Source organism: Ixodes scapularis, unplaced genomic scaffold (assembly GCF_016920785.2).
Source record: "Ixodes scapularis isolate PalLabHiFi unplaced genomic scaffold, ASM1692078v2 PGA_scaffold3__209_contigs__length_174095766, whole genome shotgun sequence".
In the NCBI taxonomy this organism is placed as follows: Eukaryota; Metazoa; Arthropoda; class Arachnida; order Ixodida; family Ixodidae; genus Ixodes; species Ixodes scapularis.
Genome location: NW_024609868.1, coordinates 122,709,402 through 122,720,705, shown reverse-complemented (window position 1 = coordinate 122,720,705; position 11,304 = coordinate 122,709,402). Strand labels below are relative to the sequence as shown.

At 46.8% G+C, this 11,304-nt stretch overlaps 1 pseudogene; it reads left to right on the top strand.

Annotated features, from left to right (window-relative positions):
- Positions 1-4,959: 4,959 nt before the first annotated feature.
- On the top strand, positions 4,960-5,878 carry LOC120843636 (annotated as a pseudogene).
- Positions 5,879-11,304: the final 5,426 nt, after the last annotated feature.

Genomic DNA, 11,304 nt, shown 5'->3' with positions numbered 1-11,304 from the left:
ACATCCTCACTCAAAGGAGGTAAGGAAGTGCAGCACCCGCTCTGAAGTTGTTCTGGTGCTCCTGTATAGCTTGTGCTGTCTTTCGAGACGTCATCTGGTCATTTCTCTGAGTGAAGAAATGGCGGCTATAAGACCGATACAAATAAGTGCCTTATAAGTTTATTTTGTTAAATGGTTCGTCAGCAAGAATAAACCAATTACCCTACGGCGTATTAATTGCCACCATTTCCAAAAAAAAAAAAAAAAAAAAAACGGATGCACTTTTGATTTTGCCGCCCTTTCCGAAAAAAACTGATTCACCTCAGATTTCCCCTGAAGTTATGCATACCGGCCTGTTAAAAAAAAAAAGGAAAAAGAAACCGTTGTATAGAAAATTAAAGGACATTCTGAAAGAGTGTGTTAAAAAGTTCTTCTACTTTACTTTGAAAGTACATTGTATTTATAGTACTTCACTTCAAGTGCATTGCATTCGGCGCACTTACTACTTTACTTTAATTACATTACCTCTCATTTACTTTGTACTCCCAGTATCTTTTAGATGTACTTTACGCAACATTGTAAGCAATCAAACACCGTCTGCAAAATCAAGCTCAGGCAGTGCTAAACCTCAAAGGTGAAATGACACATCCGCAGTACATCCTCGAACAAAAAGAAGTACACAACAATTATGCATGCAGAGGCAGAACCAGCTATTAAAGCGTTTCTGTGAAAACACAAGCCGCTTTATATTCGGCTAGCAGAATTTCGCTAACGCACTACTTCCTTGTTAGCAAAGTACTTCCTTGTAAGCATAAAAAAAAATAAAAGCAACTTCAAAAGTAATTCGCTCCTTTTTTACGGTAATTAGTAACTTACTGAATTACTTTCCATTTCAGTTATTTCTACTCTACTCAAATTACTTTTGAGGCTAATACTCAGTAACTTAACTTAATTTTTTTGAGTAGTTTGTACATGTCTGCTGCCAGCCCGCTACCACATATGAAAAAAACAAAACGGACAATAAATGTACAGAATATACACACTACAGAAAGTAAGTAAAAAGGAAAGAAAAGAAGGGAGAAAACATATATCACGTTATGACGAGGATGCCAGCTGGATCCCATACATTCTGGCAAGCTCTCGTGACACTGCCCCGTTTGACGGCAGTGGGCTGCGCACACTGAGCGTAACTGTGCAGTTGTCAGTAAATGTTTCAACTACCTTGTTGCACCAATGGAAAGGGTCAAAAAATCACGTTATCCAGAACGCACCGCATCATTTGTCACATGCGCAGCGGACTGCGTGAATTACTCGTCGATCTTCTGTTCTTGAGGAAGAAAATATTGAAGAGAACCATACTCAGCTCACAGACGCATAGTTACCGTGTCGCCTACTCCACACCTCGCCATAACCGCTGGATGTGCTAAACTTTACGATGGTGACCGCGCGACTGCGCGGCGTCCATTTGCGATCCGTGGCCCCGTCAATTGCATGCGCGTGCGCAGACATTTGCCAAATTCTTGCCAAATCTTCGCAGAACTTTCTTTCAAAATTTCGGCATGTGCGAAACTTTGCCGAATCTGAAGTTCGGCATATTCGGTCCACCACTAACTTTTACGGCGTGTGTGTGTGTAGGCGTTGTAAAAGGGGAGGGGGGAAAAGAGGGCCAGTTGTGTGTCGCGGGCGCTTTGTCACTGGCTCCTTTTACGGAGCAGGCGATAGACCCCCTAGCAACGATGCTCACGCCGGATTGGCTGCTCGGAAACGCGCGGGAACTTAAATTTCGGATTCGGACGGTGCGTGCATCAATCGAAGCGCGCTAACCCACGCCCGCGCGTGCGTTCACGCCGCTTCGTGGCGACAGTGTGCGGCTGGTAATTGCAAAACTATGAGCCCAATTAGCCCCCCCCCCCCCCCCCCCCCCCCCGTACACGCCGCTTTGCGGCGTCCAGTCGGCAACCTAAACCCCGCTGTCCCCCATGCACTTCCGTAAATATAGTCCCATACGATTTAGTTCAGCGATGTTTCGTCAACAACATTCGTTTTTTTTGTGTTAATTGTAAAAAAAGAAATGTCTATACATCGCCAAATGCCTCGACAAATCAAAATGTTCGAGTAAAACAAAAAGAAGTAAGTCCAAACCATGGTTAGAACCCGGGTCTGATACGTATGAGACGGACATCTTACCACTAAGTTACGCTACCTCTTCGGAAACTCGCATTGTATCCGCTGCCTATGTTGACGGCGGCAGCGCCTATATCCACGAACCAGCCAATCAGGCGTGAGCGCCGTTGCTAGGGTAAGTATCGCCTGCGCGTTAAAAATATGCCCGCGGGGGTCGGGGGGTGGTGCCCTGGGTATTCCTGGGGCGCCGCCGGCCAGTGTTTGCCCTGCCCAGTGGCGGCCGTTTCAGGGAGGCAAAACACATGCATTGCCCCCCCCCCCCCCCCCCACTCTGAGAACTGGGGGGGGGGGGGGGGGCAAATCACCCCCCTTGCCCCCCGGTTGGTACGCCCATGGGGAAGGGTACGGAGGGGACGGTATGTCTTTCCTTTTTCTCCGTACCCTCCCCTCTTTCTCTCTGCCCTTCCTTTCCTTTCCCCCTCATCCTCATCCCATCGGCCTCCCCTGCTCTTCATCCTTTCTTCCTCTTCTCCCCTCCTCTTCTCCTCCTCCTTCTTAATTTGTTTATGGGTGACGTGACACGAAGTCACGTGACGTCAATTTTTTCGTTAAATTTAGTAGGGGAACTAAATTGGTGCTTATGTCACTTGACGTCAATTGCCCCTCTAAATTTAGCGGGAAGATTTCTCCGCTATATTTAGCGGGTTAAGTTGCCCCGTTACATTTAGCGGGGATATTGACGTCACATGACTTCGTGTCACGTCAATCATGAACACATTCAGTTTCTCCGCTAGATTTAGCGAGAAAATTGACGTCACGTGACCTCAACACCAATTCAATTTCTCGCTAAATTTAGCGGGACGGTTACGCCGACGGCGACGCCGACTCTTAAGGCCCGTTCACACTCTTGCAACAGAGTACGACCGAAAGAGACCAAACCGGGTCTTAAGCCTCTTGCGACCTCTTAGGACCGGAAGCTCTGCAGCGGAGCTGGTCCTAAGACGTCGCAAGAGGATTAAAAACCGGTCTGGTCTCTCTGGGTCGTACTCGGTTGTAAGACTGTGAACGGACCTTTACGCCGTTGCCGAAGGCGACGTCGCGAAACGCGGAAACGGGTACCTAAGAGCTTAGCTCGAATATCGAGAGAAACGTGAGGAGAATGTAATTGGAAAAGGGAAAATAAATGCATCTATAATAATAATAATAATAATAATAATAATAATAATACTTTTATTGAATGAAAAAATAGCATGTACAGATTCAGGCCTACCGAAGCCTCATCGGGCTTGAAAGGTAGTGCCTGGCAGACAGTGACAAAATAAAGCAATGACAGTAAAACACAAAAACCCCACATAGATAAATCAAGCTATGACACACACAGAAAAGAAATCTTTATACAATTCTATTTCTGAGCGCTTTTTTCAGTTTGTATTTTGTACTAGAACAAAAAATACTCATAGGAAGCTTGTTAAAATACGAGGGAACATAGTAACGGCGCATGCGTTCGCCATATCTTGTGCTGCACCGAGGTATACAGTAACGTTTTTTTGGCCTTAGGCAACGGGCTGGGGCATAAGGTACTTTAAAAGAACTATTCCAGAAATGACGGAAAACTACAGTTTCTATCAACAGAGAGTCGAAATCCGGAAAGCATAATGCTCTAAATACGTCAGTATCTTTATCAAGATTTAAATCATAAGAAATAACTTTTAACAAAGAACGCAAAATTGAATTGATTCTTATTTTCCATCGAAGGGCACAGTGGCCGTACACAGTTATTCCATAACGAAGCACACTATAGCCCAGGGCATGAATGATAACCTTACGAACGGATAATGGCATAACGTATCTAACACTGTACATCAAACAAGACACCGCGCGAAGCTTCTTACAGATATGAGCGAGCTGTGAATTCCAGGCAAGATCGCTATCAAAAATCAAACCAAGGTATTTAACTGTAGATGTGTAATTCACAGGGGTACACGCGCAATTAAGACAATTAGACGTGTGCAAAAAAAGCGGAGAAGTGAGACTGACTCGTTTTAATGGGCTATGAAAACAAATTAGTTGAGTTTTTGTCGTATTAATAGAAATTAAATTTGCATCAAACCAGTCCATTGCCCTATTTGCCGCATTTTGAAGCAAAGAGATTGCGTGCAAATACTTAGAAGCGCAGGCTACAATTACAGTATCGTCCGCATATTGAAATATTGAAGTGGGCACGGTACTAGAAAGATCGTTCACATAAATATTAAATAATAAAGGACTAAGTACTGAGCCCTGCGGAACACCACCTTTAATTATCGAGAAGTTACTTCGAAATTGTTCAATCGAAACACAATGGCGCCTATCCTGAAGAAAATTTTGTAACAGCAATAAAAAGGAACCGCGAAATCCCACCATTGACAGCTTATTTAGCAACAGACGGTGACATACACTATCGAATGCCTTACTGACGTCTAGAAATAACGCGCACGCGACTTGATTCCGCTCAAACGACGAGTTCAGCAAATCAGAAAAATCTTCAAGTAACATTTGAGTGCCTCGACCTTGCACGAAACCGTACTGAGAGGGCGACATAATGCTTATCCAAAAAGCGTGTCATGACCAGGGGATTCCGAGGCTGGATTGGACGAGTGCGGTCGTGTTTTTGGGCGCTCCGTGTTTTCGACGTGGAAGACGCCTTGGCACGGACGGACTGCTGGGCCAGAATATCCTCTGAGCTTCTGGGTGAGAAACGCATGTCTCTTTGTAATATTCGGAGTCGACAGGAAAGTTTTATCGATTGATTTATATCGCACAAACGAGTGAAGAAACCGGTGGGAGCTAGGCCTAACGCTCAGGCCGAACGCGGCCATGCAGCCGCAACAGGACGAGGATATGGGAGACGATGATCGTTCTAGAATGCACGACGAGAATATTCGCCGGTATCTTGAGGACCTAGCGAAGCAAAAAAAGGAAGAAGTGGATGCGGACAACGCAGCTAAAGCGGCGGGATGGCAAACTGCCAGGAGTCGAAAGTACAACCGCAAGCTGAAGAAGGAGTTCACCGCGGCGGCTAAAAAGGATAGCCGAACTCACACGATCATACTGAGGGTACGTGAACTAAACGTCAACGGCCTCTCGAGAGGACATCTTTTAGGCGAAATCGCTAAAGCTGCAGGAGTGCAGGTTGCGGAAGCTTTCGCGGAGGACAGCCTATATATAAACAGCGCAAGCAACACAATCTCCATTCGCACGGACAACTCTGAGCGAGCAGGCAGGTACGTCGAGATCAAGGAGATCATAAGCAACAACAAGAAGATAGAAGTCCATGGACATGGAGCCATCCCGGGCGAATTTCAGCGAATAGTACTGACTAACGTGTACTACCCGTCGGACATAGTCGTCGAAGCCGAACTGTTGAATCACATGGTCAACTGCAACAAGCACACGGTGATCGTAGACGTGAAACGGATGGGAAGATCGATCCTGATTACCTTGGGAACAAGCAAGCTCCCCGCGTACATTAAGTTCTTCGGAGGAGTGTTCCCCTTCCACATCTACCGAGAAACCAAGAGAGCATGCATGAAATGCTGGAGATTAGGACACAGACTGGACGTATGCCCCGAGAAGGACAACGGAAGGTGCCCCAATTGTGGGGAATTTCACGAACACCCGCCAAGAGTCAGAGGTGTAAGAACGGAATACACGTGCACTCCTCGCTGCCTCATATGTGATGGTCAGCATTACACTGCCTGCAGGGAATGCAAGCAAAGATACGTAGAATTTCAGACGCCACGAGGAGCGAGAGGAGGAACCTTACCGAAGAAGACAGACTTTACTGCAACTCTGCCAGGCCAAGAACCCAAGGGAGAAACTGCGCCCAAACCCAAGGAGGGATATGCGCAAGCACTCCGAAAGCAAGAGACTGTCAAGAAGGAAACGGAATTGGATAAGCTCCGCAAGGAGATGGAAAGGAAATTCGACGCCATGCGCATAGAGTATCAAACTCTAAAGAGGGAAAAGCTTGCTGCGGAGAGGGAAATCCAGGAACTTCGACAAAAGCTCCAAGAAGCCATGACCCCGCAGCGACAAGAAGCCGGACCATCTGAAATGCAGACGCAGCCAGTGACACGGGACCCGAGAAAGAAGGCGGCACCAGTGACGCAAATGGAAACCGAAGACGCACAATCCGAAGTACGTGTTGCCAAGAAACGAAGAAGCAGAGCCGACTCCGAAAGCACGGACGTGTCGGTATGCACGGATGCAGAGGATGGCTCGAACACCCGCAAGAGGACGGACGAATTGTACGCAATGATGCGAGACGTGATCAAGGGAATGTCCGCTCTGAACGACAGTGTGAGCACTCTGCAGAACAACGTGAGCGCTCTAAAGAACACTGTGATCGCTCTACAGAACTCGTGCGAGGAAAGATTCCGCAAGATTGAGACGCACATAGGACTGATACCGTCAGCGTCACACGCCCAAAATGGAAGGTAGAGGCGGACTCAAGATCTGGCAGTGGAATGCGGGTGGTCTTGGTACCAAGATCAACTCGCTCAAGATGATACTGATGGACAGCAAACCACCACCCGATGTACTGGCACTTCAAGAAACGGATACGAACGGCAGTATACCCGGATACGACAGGTTTGACACGGAACAAGGCACAACGGGGAAAAACATTTGCACGTTCGTCAGGCGAGAATTGGCCGTCAAAAAGCACACAGTCTCGATGGACGGACCCACTAAACTCATAGTCACCGAAATTCTCCCCAAACGCAAAAAGCAACGAAGTCTGTTCGTATGCAACATGTACTCCAGCCTGAAAGACGCATCTGCGGAATGCGCGCAAGTTTTCAAAGCACTCAATCCACTGCTAGTAGATAACGCCGCCATAGTGTTAGGGGACTTTAATGCGCACCACACAATATGGGGGTATAGAACGGACTCAGTCAAAGGCAAAGCAATCATAGATGCAGCAGACAGGTACAACGCAGTCCTACTCAACGACGTAACGTACCCCACAAGAATAGGCAACAGCGTGCAAAAAAATACTACGCCGGATCTTGCCTTCTCGGTCAACCTGGAAGATGTCGTCTGGAAGAACACGCAAGAGAATTCAGGGAGCGACCACTATATCATTGAAGTTCAGGCTACGCTTCCGGGCTACACTCCACGCAAGGCAAGAATACAACCCTGCGTAGACTGGGACAAGTTCCGACGAGAGCGCGAAAACAGAGTCTTCACAAGCATCGAGGAATGGAGCGCCACGGTTGTAGAAGACGCGGCGAACGCAACGAGGCAGGTCGAAAACCCCACGCAAGCAGAAACCATCGACTCCAGACTCGGAAATATGTTAGAAGCGTATTATTCTTTATACAACAGATGGAAGAGCACTGGTAAACGCTACAGCAAGCTGAGGAAAAGAGCGTCAAGGTTATATAAAGATATTGAAGACTATGCCAAACAGCTAAACCACCAGAAATGGCAGCAAGTATGCGATGAAGCGCAGAACATGCTCCACACGAAGAGCCCGTGGCATCTGTTTCGCAAGATACTGGCTCCGGAAAACACCAAGCCGGAAACGCAAAAACTTCTCATCAAGTTAATGAGAGACTATGTGGGAAACACGGAAGACCTCATTGCCGACCTTTACGCCAGGTACCTAGACGCTCCACCGGAAGCAAGGGCAAATGACGTAAGCTACTCAGGAAACAGCAACCCGTTATTAGACGCTCCAATCAAGGAACATGAAATAAGACGGGCACTAGCTAAACTCAAGGTTTCCTCTGCCCCTGGAGAAGACAAAGTCAACAACAGAATGCTAAAGAACCTGGACGACAATTCAGTGCGGTGCCTCACTAATTACTTTAACGAAATCTGGACATCAGGGGTCATTCCAAAGGCCTTCAAACACGCGACGGTGTGTTTTATCCCCAAGCCCGGCAAGCCTCTGACCATCGACAATCTGAGACCAATATCACTCACCTCGTGCGTGGGTAAAGTACTAGAACGCATCATACAAACAAGGATTCAAGAGCACATGGAAGAACACAACCTATTCACGGAACACATGTTTGGATTTAGAAAACAGCTATCCACGCAAGATGTGCTTCTCCAACTCAAGGAAGGTGTACACAAGCAGAAATGGACAGCACTAGCTGCACTCGACCTTAGAAAGGCCTTTGATCGAGTCTCTCACGTCGCAATTCTACGACAAGTGTCTGCACTCAACCTGGGCGAGAGAACATTCAACTACATCAAGGATTTCTTACAGAACAGGACGGCCAAAATACAACTAGAAGGAGAGCTAACCGACGAACTAGAGGTCAACAAAGGAAGAGGAACACCCCAGGGATCGGTAATATCACCGCTACTCTTTAATTTGATAATGATCCCCTTGTCAAGGAAGCTTCAAGAAGTTGAAGGACTCAAACATGCAGTGTACGCCGATGATATAACACTCTGGACTGCTCTGCCGTCACCGTCTAGAAACAACGTTATAAACGCTGGCATAAAGATTGTACAACAAGAAGCGAAAGAGGCTGGACTCGAATGTGCCACCGATAAATCAGTGCTACTAGTCCGCACATCAAAGAATCGCAAGTTAAGGGAGAACGAAGAATTCTACATCAAACTACAGAGGATGGACATCCCACGAGCGGATCAAGTAAAGATTTTGGGGATGATAGTATCTACCGAGGATCGAAACAGAGAGGCGCTCACAAATTTAAGGAAGCAGGCGGATAATGTCGCGTGACTCATAAGGCGCACATCCAAAAGAAGTTACGGACTCAAAGAAAGTGGAACGTGTAGGCTGGTGCACGCCTTCACATTAAGTAGAATAATGTACGCTGCACCCTACATGAACTTAAAGAAGGCAGAGGAAGACTCCCTAGATGTCATTATAAGAAGATCTTTCAAGGCTGCGTTGGGGATTAGTCAGAAAACATCCAACGACGGCCTCGATCAAATGGGGATACACAACACTTTCGATGAAATGAGAAAAGCACAAAGACAGGTGCAAATCCAGCGATTATCACAAACCCTAACTGGAAGGCGGGTCCTACAGGACATACGTGTTTTGCAAATGGACCAGGAAATGCAGGAGAAACACTCTATACGACAAGAATGGATTGACACAGTACGGAGTATTCCCCTTCCGAAGAATATGAGTTCGGCGCACAACTCAGGACGAAGGCTAGCTAGAGCCAAAGCTCTGAACAAGCTGCACGAAGGAAAGGTGCACATCTTCCACGCCGATGCTGGACCCTATCCAGGCAGGCCAGGAAAATTTGTAATAGCAGTACACAATGCGAGACAAGATTCAATGGCCACAATCAGCGCCAAGTCGATAGAGGAAGCCGAGGAAGCAGCCATCGCCCTTGCGAGAGTTCAAGCAGCAAGAAGAGGAGAAATGTACGCCATCGTCACAAGCGACTCCAAGAAAGCCATCACCAATACAAGTTTGGGAAGAGTTGGACCAGCAGCATACAAGCTCTACGCCAGAGCCCAGATCAGCAAAGAAGCAAACCATACGTTAACCTGGGTGCCCGGACACTCCGGGCACACAGGAAACGAAACGGCCCACATGCTGGTGGTACGCGGTCTTCATCTCCGTACCACTGGCAGAATGGGCCTCCCCACGACACATGGGGACCATAACTACAGCGCCTCGACAAACACAATGGGGCCTGCAGGTTATGGTGAAATCCTCGAGAGACTCCGGCTACGAAGACAGACGTTGGCAGCTCCACACAAGAAGCTCAGCCGACTCCAAGAAAGTGCCTGGAGAAGACTCCAACTTCGAAACAACACCACTCCCCACATACTAAAGAGGTCCTGGCCAGACCTCTTTAGTGGCAAGTGTGAAGACTGCGGCAACCAGGACGAAGGAACCTGGCGGCACGTGTACTGGGAATGCCCTGCAAACCCGCTACCTGCCACCCTCCGGGTAGAAGATGGCCTACCGGTATGGGAAACCTTACTGGTTGCCGAAGACATCGACACGCAACTGGAAGTCATCTCCAGGGCGCAGAAAATCGAAGACAAGTGGAAGAAACGCCTATGCATGAGACAGTCCCATACCCCCAACCCTTCGAACCCGTAAACTAGACTTCGGTCTATTGTTTGGTTCAATAAAGTTTTCAACAACAACAACAACAACGTGTCATGACCAAGCACAAGTGTTTTTCTAACAGCTGAGCAATACAAGGTAAAATTGAAATCGGACGATAATTTTCAATATTATTTCGCGCTCCAGCTTTGAAAAGCGGGATAACGATTGCCGTTTTCAATTTTAAGGGAATGACTCCACTCTAAATGATACCGTTTAAAATTGATAGTAAAGCAGTTTTGAGGACTTCGAACGACCTACGTAATTCATTGATTGAAATTCCGTCAATACCCGGCGACGTATTAGATTTTAAACTGAAAAGAACGGTTTTAAGCTCATCTTCGTCCAAGAAGGGTAAATAAGCAGATTCCAAAACGCTATTGCGTAATGTACACGAATTCGTGTGTTGCCTCGCGGTACCCGATACTTTAGAAAAAAGATGGTTAAAATCATTGGCGATACTCTGTCCCCCTGATGATAAAAGGGAGCGATAATTGCTATGGCTTGTAGCCTTTGTGTTTGTTCCTCTAACATCATTGATTAACGACCATGTTTTTTTGGGGTCGGTACGAGCCTCGTTAAATTTGCTACGAAGGTAAAATCGTTTAGCGCGACGAATCATTGCATTGGCCCTATTTCTACACATCTTGTATTTTAGTTGCAACTCGGTGCACCTGGGAGAGCGCTTTAACTGGGACCATAGAAGGTCCTTTTCCTTAATTGCAGTCAAAATTTCAGAAGACATCCATTTGTGGTTTAAGTTCCGTTGCTTGATTTTTACAATGCGCGTAGCTGCTTGCCTAAAACGGTTTAGTTGGGTAACAAGCTGTTCATAACTGTCAGCAGGCGAGACGGTAAGCAAAAAAGTGTTCCAGTCATGCTGCGCAACAAGTTTATAATAATAATAAGTTATGAAGTTCAAGGTACTACAGAACTATAACAGATATGAAGTGGTCAGCGGTATATGGAAAGGAATGGTGGTACCAAGACTGTCGTTTGGCAATGAGGTAGAGTGCATGAAATAAGAGGTTCAATCAGGATTAGAAATTCGACAAAGAAGCGTAGGCAAATTGGCACTGGGAACACATGGAAATACACCA